Source organism: Eupeodes corollae, chromosome 1 (assembly GCF_945859685.1).
Source record: "Eupeodes corollae chromosome 1, idEupCoro1.1, whole genome shotgun sequence".
In the NCBI taxonomy this organism is placed as follows: Eukaryota; Metazoa; Arthropoda; class Insecta; order Diptera; family Syrphidae; genus Eupeodes; species Eupeodes corollae.
In genome coordinates this window covers 295,683,435-295,700,977 of record NC_079147.1, presented here as the reverse complement: position 1 = coordinate 295,700,977, position 17,543 = coordinate 295,683,435, and the positions used below count along the sequence as shown (strand labels likewise).

The 17,543-nt window shown below is 33.4% G+C and overlaps 1 protein-coding gene across 3 annotated transcripts in view; it reads left to right on the top strand.

Moving 5' to 3' along the window:
- The window catches only part of LOC129940853 (cyclic AMP response element-binding protein A), a 124,974-nt gene that overhangs the window by 101,005 nt on the left and 6,426 nt on the right, over positions 1-17,543 (top strand). The window lies entirely within an intron of this gene.

The window sequence follows — 17,543 nt, the reverse complement described above, 5'->3', positions numbered from 1 at the left end:
CAAAATTTAGGTTTGTGAAATTTGGAAAAGGAAGTTACAAAAACTAGAGCCAACATGTCACAACTTCAACTTAAAATACTAAGAAAAACCTTAGCGTACACTCAGGCGTATGCGTAATTTTTATTTCACTAAATTGTTTTCTTTTTGTTGCCTTTAAATATGGTATTCAGCTGAATTCAAAACTCAATATCTATTCAACTTTGAAGCTTTCATATTCGGTTATATTTTTTAACTTGACATGTGGTTGAAAACCTTTAATTTTGATGAAAATGTATCTTTGTTTATTAAGTAAAAATTAAGTTTTCGTAAATAAATAAAAAGAAATTAAAAAATCTCTTGCCAATAGGTCACAATGTTATTTAAAAACAATAAACAAAAACTTAATATAGTTCACCGAGGCGTATACTTATTTTTTTCAATCGAATTTTAAATTAATCATTGTTTTCTTTTATGCTATTAATAAAAATACAATCATGAAACACACGCTGAGCATAAAAATCACATGAAATTAAAAACCCAATATGAATATTTTTCTAGGAAATGTGATGTATTGAAAGTATGTAGATTTGATTAATTTTAAACGAATGCAATTGATAGCCATCATACCACAAATAAAAAAGAAGAAGATGCACCACAGCAAGTTTTGCATGACCTTATTTTCCTGACATTGACCATAAGTCTTGTAAACAAATTTAAATTTGCGGGTGCTACTCCACCAAAGTATCATAACAACCACAAAAATTTAAGTGTTAGACTCATCATCATTATAAGACCTTGATTATTTAAAAATTCAAAAAAACATATAACATTTTTCATTCTAAAGAAACTTCACAATATAACCGGCTATCTAACTCTTTTTGATTTCTTTATTCATTAATCATATTTCATCGTCATCGTCGTTGTCGTTGTCGGTTTTCAACTGAGTGCAAACTATAAATTGTTTTTCGCAAAAATGCAACCTAGCCTCGCAACTTTGTCCATGACCCATGGCCAACATATTAAAAACAAACTCTGTACAGTTGCACAGTTGCGCACCTAAAAAGCTGAACGAACAATCATTCATTTTTTAGTTTTCATATACATAATATTTGATTTTATTTTCTTAATGCAAAATGCAAAAATTCAAAAATAAAGAAATACAAAAAGAGTGTTGACCATGTGCAAAGTTTTTCATCTAAGCCACAAAAAACCGGCTTCAAAGGTATGCGGACCAGTCATGCATGTGCGGAACAGAAAAACCTATCAGCAATCTTTGCCGACTCAAAACTTCGTATACTGAACACAAAACTTCACCGTGAATATTATAAACTGCTATTTTGCTAAGCTCGTACATCAGCTTAGCTGTAGCTCAATGCAGCGAAAAAGTGAGCGGTTGAGGCGCGCGGACAAGCCAATGAAAATTTTTTAAATGGAAAATAAAAACAAAAAAAAAACAAGGAACTAACAACGCTGCTATTTGTGTCTAAGCAACATAAAAAAAGTCAAGTACACATGTGCTGTGCGCCTGTGCAGTGCAGCGCCATTCACATGAGGAAACAGTGCTGCAGCAGACAAAAATTTTGAGCTATAACGTCTAAGCCAATATGGTAGTAAATAATAGAGGTGAAACAAGAGGAGTCTTAAACAAATACCACCTTTTTGGTTTGGTACCCTTTCCAATGTGTATAGAGATCGCAATTGTTTTAGCAACATTGTTGCATTGCTAATAAAAGGTGTTTTTTTAATGGTATAGAACTTGAAGATGGAATAAAACGAAGATGATTCTTTTTCTTTTACATATTTCTGGCAAATGATTTCTGTCATATGACCGACATGGCTGGCTTCGACTTATAGACCCAATTTAATGACTTTTCCCAACATTTCGGATCTCATATGGGCAATAACGCGTTGAATGTTTCCCTCCAAGTATTCAATTCCAAACGTCAATCTATTCATATTGAACTGTCAAACCAAATAAAACACTTGACAGGTGACAAAATGGTCACATACCTTAAAAAAATACACCCTTTAGACAGAATAGCCTTTATTTAGAACGGCATCTGTAGCGGTGCGGTGGCGCGGCGGTGAGTGTAAACAAAAAAGTTATAATTTCAAAAATGATTAACGATCAGTGGCAGCACGATATCGGCTCGCGGTTTCACAAAAATTATTGTCTTATTTCCCAACCACTCTGGGATGATGATGATGGGAGGTAATTTACATGAAATAACCCTAACTCCCCTTCAAAGAAGGACCGTCTCCATAATTTAGAATCTGGAACTTTATGTAAAAGGTATACAATTATTAAAATTGTTGCCCTACAAAATGAAAAATTAGGCCATCATCACATCGACAAAATCAATTATACCATCAAATCAAATTAAGTTCATTTGATGTATAAAGTGACGTTGAACTGACATTCCATTAAGGCTACGCTTTCAATTTAATCTTTTGACATCAATTGAATTGTATTAGATACACATGATTGTGGTTTGACAGTTGCATGAGGGAAATCAATAATTGTTTTTACAGTCACACAACCGTTTATGTCTTATTGTTTAAAGTGTTGCTTATTCGATTAAAACCAAACAAAAATTTAACAGAATGAGAAGAACAACAAAAGTGACCGCGTTCAGTGAAAGTGTTTTCATGATCAGTGGAGCATTTCAAAATAAATGCCAGATGTTTTATCATTATGTTGGTGTTTTGAACTTTTTAGTTTGACCGCCTGCCGCCGCCGCAGGGAAGAAACAAAACTTTTGTTTAAGTTCAAAGATATACGATCATGCTTATGATTTTCCCTGCAGCATAAAGGAAAGTAAACTTTCAGACAGTGTCTTATGTATTTTAGTGAATGGGACTGGGACACCTAGCGCTTTAGAATAGGAACTAGTGAAGTGTCATGTTTTATTCAATAAAATGTTTTTGACATTTAAGTTTTATTTTTGAAAGATTCAATTTTTAGATCAGACTTCAATGTTAAAGAAGACAAACATTTCAAATTTGTAGGAAAAACTTGTGAAGGGCCCTTGATTCCTTAGAAAAACAAAATTATGGACCGTTTGTTCGAAAATATGCAGGGCGAAGTACCCATCGATAACCAAAATGAACTCTGAGCAGACCACTGAATAGAGTTTGATCAGTGCTCTCCGATTTATACATGTATGAAACAAGATGGAGAACTGTCAACTGAACTGTCAAAAGTTTTAGAATCTTTCATCTATCTCTGTCATACTCCACGAAAAAAACGTAAAGTAAAGTAGAGCTTTTTGCTCCATTCATCATCATCAGGTCCTCTAACGTCTCCATACTTCTCGATCTGCAGCTAGATACCTTAACTGTGGCCACGTGTTTCTCTGGGAGTTAGCTTCCGATAGCACTGTAGATTTCCATGTTGTTCTTGGTCTTCGAACCCGTCGTGACCCCTGAGGATTCCATTCAAAGGACTGCTTCGCAATATCATCGGTTTCCTCAGTGTGTGACCAATATTTGCACTTTCTGATCTCGATGTCCAAGCGCCTCTGACCTGTCCTACGCCACAATTCCTGGTTTGATATTGTTTGTGGCCTCCGAATTTTAAGGATGTGACGCAGACAGCGGTTCACAAAAGCCTGCGATTTCCTCGAGATGGTGGCCGAGACTTTCCATGTTTCACAAAGATTTAACAGCACGGATTTCACATTGGGTTTGAAGAATCTCAGTTTCTCTCAGTGCATAAGGAGACTTGACTGGATTTCCAAATTTGGGACAGAGCACCAAAGGCAACGCTTTTACTGCTTTTAACGTCCAGATCCGTACCACCATTTGCTGATACAATACTTCCGAGGTAATTAAATTGTTCGACCTCTTCAATAGGCGTGTTATACAGAATAATACGATGTTGTGTTGGGGGGCCTGTTAGCACGACCACACGATTCTCCTTTCACTCGTAAAGTTTGACACATCTCGTTCAGCCCACTGGTGTTATTTTCCATGAGACATATATCGTCTGCATACTCTAAATGGCTAAGCCTTTCAAACGTTCTCCATTGAATACCTTGCCATTCAGTTGTAACGACGCGACGCTGGCTGTCAGAACATCATCTATCACCAGCAGAAAAAGAATTGGCGATAAAACATCCCCTTGTCTCACAAACTTACGCACTTCGAAAGAGTCGGATAGCTGCCCATTGTGCAACACGAAACACCTTGCATTGTTGTAGGACTCCTTTATAATGTCAACAATTGTTTGCGGAGTTCCTCTCCCAAGAAGTGATCTCCTTATACATTTTCGGTTAACTCGATCAAAGGCCTTCTCAAAATCTACAAACATGTTGTTTGAAATTCTGCAGACTGCTCAAGAACAATGCGTAAGGTGTTGATATGGCAACGCACGACCGACCGCTGCGGAAGCCAGCCTGATTCTTATTGAGTGTAGTCTCAATTCTAGCCTTTATCTGTTCGAGGATTAAAGTTGCCATTAGCTTTGGGAAAACGGAGAAAACGGTAATACCACGCCAACTGTTGCAATTCTTGAGATCACCTTTTTTTGACACCTTAACAATCACTCCATCCTTCTATTCCCTTGGATAGGGTTCGTTTTCTCAAACAGTTTGTATAAGCGGATGCAAGATACTAGCTGTGGTGGGATCAGCTTTCAGGAATTCCACTGGTAATCCGTCAAGCCCGGCTGCTTTGTTGTTTTTGAGGATATTAATCGCTGTTTCAATTTCCGCTACTGAAGGGGGTTCGATGACAATACCCCTGTAGGATCTGAGCCTCTTGTTAAATTGGGGCACTTCAGCACTTTGTTCAACGGGGTCCTCATTCAACAGGGCACAAAAGTGATCCTTCCACCTGTGAAGTTGAAGTTAATTGATACCAATAGTGTCCCATCCACATCCATTACAGGATGATTGTTGTTGCCTTTTTTCCCGACAACTTCTTTGGCTATTTGGTACAATTCTCGGATGTCCCCTCTTCTTGCAGCGTTTTCAGCATCGAGTCCTTCTAACCTCACCCTCCTGTCACGTCTCACACAACGATAGACCATCTTTTGTGCAATCCGATATTCGTTTCGCAATTCAGCCTTTCGTTGAGCGTCTGTCTCGGCGTTTATTTGGAGCTTTAACAATTTACGAAGCTCGATTTTTTCCCAGGTGTCTTGGGATATCCAAGAGTCACTAGCTCTCGTACGCCTAGGTACAGTCTCTGATCCAGCCTCCATAAAAACACTTTTAAATTCACCCCACATCTTGTCAACATCTGAGTCAACACTCAGATTTAATGACGAAGCTCTGTAGTTGGGTCAGATCTGTAGTTTGCTCTTCCTCTCCACTTTGTTTCACTAATGCCCAGGACACTGATCCTAAGACGAAGCATTACGTGCTCTACCCATTGCATTTCTTGAAAGACTTCTACTAATTGTTGACAATTCATTTATTATTATGGCGTCTTGATTGACGCTGTTGCATGAAAGATGCCGCAGTGCCCCGTCCAGCAAACTGGGTTGGTTGCTTTTTCCGGCAGTTGTTCGGTCCCCTTGTGCGTTAGCGTTACCCGCTCTCTACCGCGAGGAGGTGCACATAGGGATTTTCCTTTCATTGAGCCTAGGGCCACCGAAGTAGCGTTACCTAGACCTCTCCAGTACTTTTCTCCATTAGCTTGGATATTTTATTTAGAACTCAAAGAAATGCTCTCCGAACTACATTTGTAGCTCTGATTGATAAAAAGCGTTCTGATACTTTTGAACTAAAACACAAACCATGTTCATGTAAACCAAGCATTTGGTTTCACCATCACTGTCAGTTATAGTTTCGATGAAGCTACGTGCCTGTCAAACCAAGTTTGGGTTCTTGCATTCATTTTGAATATAGAACACTATTTGGACAGAATTCACTTCTGAAGTTGTCATATATTGACATTTGTAAGGTAAAAAGTACGCTATAAGTAAACGATACACGCTTTAACAATGCAATTAAATGGTGAAAATTGATTTCACTATGGCAATTTTGCATGAAAACTTTCCAGACATCGTTATTTGTTCAAGAAGTGATAACAATTTGTCACCAAGATCTTGTTAAAACTTTTATTTTTTGGGGCCACGTGAAAGATATGGTCTATGCCAATGCTTCACAACCGGAAATTAATAGAATTTTAAATTAATTAACTTTGATTCATTTGACATTTTGGAGAATGTACACAGAACTGTCAGTAATTAAAACTTATTCTAAGTAGGATTTTCTCTATTGATTTATAAAGCGGATGTTTTTTAATCTTATTTGTTCTTAAAATCTCATTACGTGTTTTTGTTCATTAATCAAAGATTTCATTTGTAATGTGTAAGGTGCTTTAAAGTTATATGTAAAACTTTTGACTCATTATATAAGCAGACAGTAAGGTAATATTACCTGCCAAAGTAGATCTCATCTGTCAGATAGGAAATAAACTAAAAACTTGTAGCGGACCTTTTCGTTTAAAATGTCAAAAATTCAGAAGCCATAAGTAGCCATTTTATTATTTCAACTTCATTAAGTGTTAGGAAAACAGAAATGTAAAAAATAATTTTTCTTGGAAACATGAACAATTTTTGACACATGGGAACATATCCTTGTTCAACCACAAATAAGGCATGTTACAAAAATCGAACAACAAGAAATAAAAACATTAAAATATTACTTTATTCACTTGTTTGGAATTTCCCCAGAAGCAAAAAAAAAACAAATAAATACCTTTCTCAATAAAAACAACAAACAAAAACAAAACTTAAAACCAAACAACATAAGCGTCATCTCTCCGGCGCGTCGCCGGTTGTGGTGATGCGATTTGGCGGTCAATGGCTTTAGTGATTTTTTGACACCTACCTGCTAAATGCTTCTGCTCTTAAGTAGTGTGTAAAAACAGATCCTGATTCATATAAAAAAAACATCACAACAACCAGAAAAATATAACTAACTTATTTATGTTGACTAAGCCTAACCCATAGTCTTATTTTAACATTTCAAACCATCTTAGAACTGTCATTCAAAAATAAACACATCATTTTTCTTTTAAAGTTGTTGCGTCGATTCTAACTGAAACTAACGAACAAACAACAACTAAAATGACAGTAAAATAAATGGTACCAACCTACGAGTAGTTATTAATACGACAAAACGAACAAATTAACACTCGTACCAACAACTTGGTTGTAGTAAAAATAAAAAAAAAAACACTCAACGTCAGTGAGTTAGCGGTGACCAGTAAAATGAGCTGGTGATTTATGACACTTTAGCCTTACTTATTATTCGGTCAAAGTCAAGGTTATTGCTGTCAAAGTATCAATGAATTACGATTGTTTGTTTTATTTTGTTGTATGTTGTATTTTCTTATCTTGCTATTTCAAAATAAATTAATACACTAAAATATAATTATCATCGTTTTTAATAGGTTTATATTTTTTTGATCATAATCAATTGAAAGATGAACGAACCCGCTCTTAGAGTGGATAAAGTAGATAATTATCATTCTATTCTTTTCTTTTATAGATCATTGATCTTTTCAAATGAACTACGAAATATTTCTAAGATACTAACAACAACAAAAAAGGTGATAAACGGTTTACTAAAACGAAATACCACGCAGATTGAACGCATGCCTTACGCATAAATTTATAAAATTGTTGTTTTTGTTGTTAACAGACTAGTTATGCATAAATTCCATGCAGAGTTCAATGAACACAAAAGTGTGGTTTGTTTGGTTGATGTTCGATCATCATCAACAGCGATGGTAGATGGCAGTGGTGGCGTCCATTTAATGTTTGTTCAACTTACTTTGATTGTTTGTTGAACGTGAGTTGAGACTTTGTGGTTTTTTGGTTCGATTTGCTTAAAATATCAACAATAATAATAATTGAAGTGTTCGGAATGAGTTAATATGTTAAAAGTTCTTGTATACCGTCATTTTAAATTGAACTGTCAAAATGAAGTTTGTTTTGATAAAGTGGCAGGTTTAACAATAAGAACATATGGCATCATATTTTCATTTCTTTTTGAAATGTCATTGTCAAACAAAATTAATCAATATGGGTTTTTTTTAGTTCAGAGCTCTGAACTCTGAGTCTTATATCATGCTGAATACGCTCAAAAAAAACGACTGCCCTGAAAATGTATTGAACACTTATGTATATACGTTGAAATGCATTTGAGGATTTAATATTAATAGTTTTCAGAACGTTTAATTAATTGTCCCTCACCTTTTACGTTTGACATTTGTTATGGCTGAAACACAAACAAGCTTCAGCTTCAGCTTCGGCTTCGTCTGCGTTACGTTGAGTCTGCTTTTCGGTTGCTTTAAAAGACACTTCCAATATGACATTTCAAAAATGGCAGCTGTTATTTTTGCTTAAAATAAAAAAATATGAGTTTTGAAATCGAAAAAATTAAATTTATCGCGGAACATATATAATAACCAATGGAAACCACTTCAAAAGCAAAAGTATTTTGTTTGTTGACTTTTTAACAGCTATTGACAGGAAGGTCAGATAAAGGAATTGTTCAGATAATTGAACTAGAGCTTCCGTTTGGAGTCACATTACGTTCTTTTCCTTACGATTGTCAAATAAAACGTGAGGTCGAAGCTGAACTCCTTTACGTCAGGCGAAGCCAAAGCTGAAGTGTGATTGTGTTTCAGCCATTATGTTCAGCGTTTAACCCATACTGCAAGGGGTTTATTTCTAAGTCCATTAATCGCACTCGCAACACTCAGAAGCCATCCTCTGAATTGAAAATGTAATACAACTTTAAAACTCTGAACACACTTAATAGGTTCTAAAGGCCCAACTCTAATAGGCATAAGCAAACATAAGCTTATGTCAAAAACCCAACGAAAATTCACTTAAGTTTGTGAAATTAATGCGGATAGATATGCGTGCATAAGTAAACGTGCGAATACAAAGAATCTCAATACGAGTGAACATAATGGAGTCTAGCTCCGTTTCGTTCAATTTTTCTCAGTTTCGTTAACTTAAGCAAACTTTAGCAATCCCAGTCGCTCGCCGCATAAGTAAAATCTGACATATAGATACGTGAACAAAATTGCATTATGTCTATCAATTTCAACTTAAGTGAATTTTCGTTGGGTTTTTGACATATGCTTATGTTTGCTTATGCCTATTATAGTTGGGCCTTAAGAAGTGACACAATCTTGTGTTTGACGGTTCAGGCTCTGTTCAGATTCCAAAATGAAAAACGCCTGTATCATTTTAGCTATTTTGACATTTCTTATTTTTATGTCACATTTTGATGTTTCCCTATTTTACGTCTTGCAAATTAATGGAGAGATAGAATTTTTTTGTAAAATGTTGAGGACTTTGAAAAAAATAACAAAAGATTTTCGTAAGACTTGACACTTATTTATTTTATTTTACATTCGGGAGTTGAGTTGACATTTAATTGACAGATATCAAGTAGAAGTCAAAATTAATTAGAAAAAAGGTTTATTATAGTAGGTGTGGTTGAGCTGGCATTCGTTTTATTTATACAAATGTCTGCAGGTGTTTTAAATCACTACTTTTACTTCCTATGCTATAATTGCTTAGTTTAACTTACTTTCATAATATCAAGGTTAAATGACATAATTACTTCCACCTTCACTTTTTTTGAGATAATCTTTAAGGAAATATATAATCTTTTAAGTTTACACCTCAAAAAAGGTGTAAAGGATCTACATAAATATAATGTCACTTTTCCTAAATTTGAATATCTGATATAAAAATCTTTTAGTCAATTCTTTTGTTGCACCTCACTCCATAACAGCAACAATCATTTCACCATAATAATGGCGGTGGCTTGTGTGACATGGTGCCGCGGTATAATTGACTATGATCATTTTGTGCCAACCACACCTCAAATAAGAAATTACATGCACTCTATAGCAAAAAAAAGTATCTTAAAAACGAAAAAACACGAGAAGAAATAGATAAAAATAGGTGCCGCAATATAAAGCAATAATTGAGTGTGATACAAGAAATAAATTGGAAGAAAAAAAATATTATAGGAAGTACAAGCGCCTTCAATTCCATTTTTTCTGTATTTATAAAATTATTTATAATGTGCAACAATTTTATTCGATGCAAGAAATAAATGTTTAACAAGCGGAAGAAATTACCTATGCATGTTTAATTGGAACGCATTTAAGATGCATGTTTGCATTTTTGTTTTGTTTAATTATACAAATAATGCACTTTTATTTGGTTTCTGACTTTTGACAGAATGACATTCTGATAGTTGATCTAATTTTAGTAGTTGTCACTTTTGAAGATGCCATCTTTTAAAATTTGACAAGAAAAAACTTCACCATTTGTAAAAATGGAACAATTCAGTGTAAGGAACGAAACAGTTATTGGATGCTAAAAAAATGGAACAATTCAGCGTAAGTAAACAAACAATTATCAGTTGCATACTTTTCCTTAAATGTCAAATTGGCTATTTGAAGAAATAATCATGTTAAAAGCACCAATCAAAGAGGAATTTATCAATGTGTGTCGCATTCCAGCCTCTTTTTTCTTTGACTTCCTGTTGAATTGTAATGGTGTCATCTGTCAATTTCAAAAAATACTAACAACCTGTCATTTTTGACACAAATATGCAAATTGTATAAATCATTTTTCAACGGAGATTCCTTAAATCTTTTTTTGCTGCAACGGAATTTATACAATTAACTGTCTAAATCATAACCATATAATTTTGATACAAATGACAGCTATTAAACAAAAATTTCACAGCCAATGATTAGGCCATTTTGAAGACTATAAATATAATTTGTAATTTTTTTTTCCTGTCAAACATCAATCAAATAGTCACATACATTTCACATACACACATAAATAACATTCATTAATTTTCCATTATTTTGATGCCAAAAGAAAAAACAATAAATTCAGTCAAAACAAAAGAAGTTTATATACAAAAACAAAAATTGTATACAAACTTTCACCATACCCACTTAAATGCTATAAGGCTACGGCTACGGTACATAAATCAACAGATGAGAATAAATCTTTTCGGCAACATTATTATATTGGCAAAGGTATTTTATAGAAGAATTTAACTGCATTTGGAAATCTAAAAAAAAAGTAAACTTTTGCAAAACATACAAATAAAAAACAAAAACGTCCATTTATACCTACCCTATAATCTGTTGAGTATTTTTATTCACCACATCCCGCCGCCACCGCCATTTAACATTGACCTACTTTTTGAAATGATGCTTCAAAAGAATTTGACAGCAACTTAAATATGAACGTAGGTAAGGTAGTGTTGCGGAATTCTTCACGGATGAAGTGTTTTTCTTTTTATACGAAGAAAAATGTAAGCCAAAAAGTTATTTTTCAAGGTAAGACAAACTAAATTAGGAGTGTGGTGTCATAAAATATGCTATGGTTGAAGTTTATACAAGAATTAAACTAGAAACAAAAAAGTTATAACTGGTCTCGTCGGCGTCGGTACGATCAAAAGCATAGGACAGACAAAATTAATACGTGATTGGAGTTACAGAGCTGGAATTGACACTAAAGACAGTCCTAAATTCCACCGCCGAAATGTTATCCCTCAAAAACAATTTCTTACACAACAAAATGAAGCAGAAGCAACAATTCAAAAAGTGTTTATTTAACGCCCTCTAGATGAATTTAGGTCATTCAAATGAGCTATTTCGTATTCTCCTCACACGCAAAACGCAGCAGCAGCTCAGATTGGTATCCTTAAACTCTCTACACCATACAAAAAAAAAGAATAACTACCGTCACGAAACTGAAAACTTTAGGTATGTGGAATTTTGACTTTCAGAACAGACAGCAAGCAACAAAAACAAAACCTTTCTCTTTTTTCTGCTTGCCTACTCCAAGATAAACTACTTTAAGTTGAATGCAAAAAAAAAGAAATTAATTTCAAGTTAATAAATAACTGAATCAAGTTATCTTTACTTTATAGGTTATTTTTTAATTAAATTGAGAAAAGGGATTTCGTTTAAACGCAGGCAGAAACAATAAGGTTCCTACTACACTTACTGCAATTTAATTCCAATGTCAGTGTCATTGAGACGAGAAAACTGTAATGAATGAGACTTGTCGTCGTCGCCATGGATTCGTTTCTTCTTCTTCTGATAACAATTGAAGTACCTTTGAATTATGTTACATATGGAAACCAACAAAAAAAAAGGTGAAAACCTTATGTGTAAGGTACCTTACCTACCACCTTAACTCCTTTATCCCACCCTCAATTACAATTCAGCGAACAAAAAGAAAATATACATTTTTGTTTTTACATACAAAGTACCCATAGAGACGGGGCGGCGGCGGTGAAGGAGAAGAAATAAAAGATAAAAAACAACTTTTTCCCTTCACCTAAGGAATGTCTGATGTATACATTCCTCAGCTTTAGACCCACATCTCACTTCGTCGTGTAGACATATAATGAAACTCACCACCAATCACCACTCACAACCACCACCACCACCACTACCATCGCAATCAGACGAGTCATGCCTCCATCTATATTGTCGCTGTCGTCGCTATAAAGTATACACTCTTTAACGGTTACAAAACACAGTCCCGGATTTAACCGTTAACCAGGGAATTCTTTCATGTTTTGTGCTTTCAAGTTTTTTTTTCTTTTTTTTGTATTTTTCTTTTCTTAGTTGAACTGTTTTTTTTTCTGCGCTTATAGTTTCTCTTGTTTTTTCTTTAGTTTCTTGCAACTTTCAACTAGGTTTGTTTTTTTTTGTCATGTACAGACGAACGAGTATGAACAATGAAAGATACATAATGCTCTCAAGACCTCACGGAGTCTGAGACGAAAAGTCAGACCGATATAATCATTGCTCATTTGGCCATGCTCTCTAACAACTTTATATCTTTAAAAGATACATAGGTATCTATAAGTTGATTCGATGATGATTTACCTGATGTAATAGGCCATGATGACTCAGGGTCTTACCTACCTTACCTACGTCTTACACCGACATCACATCGCGCATCGATCAATTGGAAATCCACATAGAAACAAGATTGATATAAAAGATTATGCCATGTCGATGGATGATGATGATGACGGTTGATGTATACAACCGTCCTCATAGTGTAGACTGTAGTATGAATTGACTTTTGTTTTTTGAAGTTTCTCGCCTATGGGGATATTTGTTGCAATCTTTGAATCTTGATAATTTTTTTAAACTTCGAATGTTGTACCTTTATAGACAAGATATTGTACATCTAAAGCCTATATGTCTATAACTAAATTTTGTGAGAACTTTTTAGTTTTTAAATTGATCAAAGTTGGTATACTATCAAATACTATGCAAGTTTAACTTTCAAATCACAAAGGCAAAAAAGAATAGTCAAACTTATTTGAATATTTTGTTCGTGTTATATTCAAATCAGTTGTCTTGTGGAAAGACCAAATTATTGACAAACTAAAAGAAACTCAAAATGTTATTATAGTGTGTTTCTTTAGATTCCTAAGATGTTTCAACCGTTTGACAACTGAGAATGTCAAACTGAGTTGACATTTCTTGTTCATAAGATTTGCAAATTATTCATCATTAATCGTTCAACCCCAAATAAATTCTTCCAAATTGTTGAAATTCACTTTGATTACACTCATTAGCACTGTTTTTTTGGCATTCTATTAAAAGTATAGTAGAAAATTCCCAAGAAAACCCGTCGGCAGAAGCCAGATTTTTGAATTTAAAAATTGGTACAACTGAAAAAGACCTGTCAGAATAATAATTAAAAAAAAAAAAAAACACAAATTGTGAAAGTCAAAAGTTATAAGTAACTTCAGCAAAAAAGAAACCAACTAAATCTAGTAAAATTGACAATTTTGAAGAAGTAAGGTAAGAAAACATCTGAAAGTTGAGATTCTACAAAAAAAAGTTCATTTAACAATTGCAGCTTTGACATAAAAACAAAATTCAAGAAAGGGGTTTGTTCGTAGACTACTACATTAAGATGCTGTGTTAAAGCGAGTTTGAAGCTCTTCATTGTTTAAATCGAATCAAACTATCTCACCTGCACTTCATAAGTAACATCGAAACACCATTTGGATTTTAGAAAGTTGGTGGAAACACCAACAAGATTTATTTAATCTAAACTGAGATAAACCTTTAATGAAAACTTAATTATCTTTTCTATTTTTTTCTCTTGCAAAATAAGCCCAGTTAGTCCATTTTCATTAACAAAACTAAATAATATCAACATTAAAAGATTGATTTGTTCCCCAATGGAAAACACATGATCCCAAATGCACAAATACTCAACGAACACAGCCATCGAGATACAAATGCAATATCAATCGTACCAACATTTGAGAATGAAATCCATTCAAGACTCGTATAAATGTCAAAAACCCATCCGTAGTAAGATTCTACTTTAACTTTTATTGGTAGTATGCATACTGCGGATATTGTTTTTGTTCGTCGTGTGAAATCCTACTACACTATTGATAGATTTTCCAACAAAACCCCGGTATTATATCACTTTGCATCCATTTAAATTGTCCATATGATGACTACTACCCTCTAAGATTTATTTTCTTCAAAGTAACGTTACCAAACAGAAATATCAGTTTGACTTTTTCAACTGTCAAATCATAGACAACAACTATCGCAACTTCTCAAGCAGTTTTTAAAAAAAATTATGGAAAAATATTACTAAAAATTCTTTTCACTTCAACTTCAAACTTAACTTATTACTTTTTCTATAATTTGATCTAAAATAAAATTAAATCTCCTATAATTTGAAGTTTAACAATTTTCTAAAATTAATAAGCTAGAACGCTTTGACACTTTTTGATCATTAGTTCTGCATCAAAAATTTAAAAGTATGCTAAAGTGATCATAAGTGGTAAGTACTTTGAACTAAATTACTTAATTCACTATAAAGAACACAGATTATGCAAAAAAACACAGAGGAGGTTTGCCATAATTTTTGATGAAATTGATACTTTTGATATCAAAATAATTGAATACATTTAACTGTTTTTTCTTTTACCACAATTGTTTTGCCGGAACCTTGAATTGCAGGCGGAAAGAGTATTTTATATGTTCTTAAAATAGTTTTTGTTTGATTTGAGAACAATTAAGTGGTGATTCTCATCGGCTTTGTTGATCTTTTTGATGATTAAATGAAAACAATTTTCATCTGATTTTTCCCAACGTTTCGACGGTGATTGCCGTCTTCTTCAGAGGATGTCTTTATTCACATAAATGATAAGAGTGTTTATTAAATACATACGAATATTATGTAAAGCTTTCAAGTATGACTTACATTGATTTAAATATTACAAAAACATTAAAACAAAAAATAATTTAAACAATTAAAACAATTAAAATTTAAAGCGCTTCCGACTTTGAAGACTTGTCACTGTTAAATGTAAACTGTTGAATTGTTTTTGTCTGAAATTAAGGAACAGTAAACGGCGGATATGTTTTGAGTGTCTTGTTTGCAGTTCATATTATTTTTGTTATTTATTATGTGAAGTGTTTCTAATGTATAGCGTTTGGATGTATGTTTCTCCGTTGCAAGAATTTGGACTCCTTCAAAGTCTGGTTGATGTCCTGTTTCGATGGTGTGGCATGCTAGTGCTGTCTTTTCCGGGTTTTTTAGGCGAATGTCTGATTTATGGTTGGCCATTCTTTGTCGAAGGAGTTGTTTAGTTGTGCCAATGTAGCAGAGATTGCATGGTTCGTCCGGTTTTCCTTTGCAGTTTATTTTGTAAACTACGTCTGAGCGGCGATCCTTGTCCGTTTTCGTCTTTAGGCATGTAAATAAAGATGCAACTGTCTGGTTTGACTTATATGCTAAGTTCACGTCAGAGTTGTTTTTGGCGACAACTTCTTTGAAATTTTCCGAGAGTTTGGGAACATACACAACACTTTTATAAACACCATTCTTCTCTTCCAACTTGTTTCCGGAAGAAACTTGATGTTTTTGACGAAGTATCAAGTTTCTTATGATTTTTATCGGAAAGCTATTGTCAATGAGTATTTGTGTTACTTTTTTCTCATTGTCGGAGTGGTATTTTGAGTCACTCAACGCAAAGACTTTATTTATGAGATTGGAAGCTGTGTTTATACGTATGTGTTTGGCTTGATTAGATCGGAAATTGACAAGTCTTCCAGATGCCGTATCCTTCTGATACCAGTCGAAAGACAGACGGTCGTTTTTGTTTTTTAGAATATTTATTATATTATCGAACTTTTGTATTATATCGGTATAATAAATAATTCATATTCTATCATTCAATCCATTTTGAATTTGAAACACAAGTTTTATAGCAACTTTAAATTAAGTTTAACCATTGTCATTAATCGAAAGCAACTAATATTATGGCACTTCAAATGACAACCCAGTTTGACAGGTGTCAAATTCCGGCATTAACAACTTTGAACCACGAAAGAATTGACCCAAAATAACACACCTTATAATATGAAACACAATTCTTCTTCAATTTTACTAAACTCTCAAGATTGTTTCAAAATCGAATGTTTTTTTTTTTCAAGTTACATTCTTCTGAGTACAGCCTTAACCTTGTAAGTATTTAAGTGTATTAAGTTTTGGTTTCCATAATTCTAGAAAATCTAACTATGATTTTTAGTAGCATCATTAAAAAATCTCACGATTTTCAACTTATTCAATTTAATCAGAAAAATGCAAAATTAAATTAAATAAACTACAACGACGATGATGCTATGATGAAAATTTATCATTTAAGAGTAGTCTCGTTGAATTGTGGTCAAGGGAATATTTAAATTAAATTAAATTGACTTGAAACTTCTTTTTAATAATAAACATGTAATAAAAGTGTTGTAAAAATATAATTAATATGACAACCATAAATCAAATAACTACTTAAAAAAAACTGGTCAGCCGGCCGGCATCCCATATCATTATTTATCATTTATTCAACTCGTATTTCGATGAACCGTTTGTATTCATATTTATTCTTTTTATAATTTATTAATTTTGATGTTTTATTTTAAGTCAATATTTACCCCTCCCCCCCCATTAGATTATAAATAATTCATCCAAGCATATACAAATTATAAAACGGGGTCTACACCTGTAATTTAAAACAAATAATTCTATTGGGGAGAGAGATGTTCTGTTAGGTTCTGTTGACATCACTTCTTTTCGTGCTTGGATGGGTTTTTGTATTTTTGCACATAGAGGGTGCTATATTCAAAGTCACTATGTCAAAGAAAATAAACCTGAAGTATACATTTTATAAAACCGCAGTTATTATACCACAAATTTGCGATTTTCTAGAAGAATGCACATAATTCAGATTAGTTTGAAAAGGTTCATTGGACTTTTAGATTTTATTTATGACAGCTGATTAAATTATAGTTTAATCGGTTTCCTATAAAGTCTACTGTATAATCATCAGAAAAATAATATGCAACACTTTGAAACTTGTTTAGTTTACTTACATTTATTTTAAAGCAAATTAATTCCAACTTATAATGAAGATTTATTACTTTCGATCTTGGGAACAAAAAATATTTAATATAAGCTGAATTTGATGAGGAATAATAATAATAATATG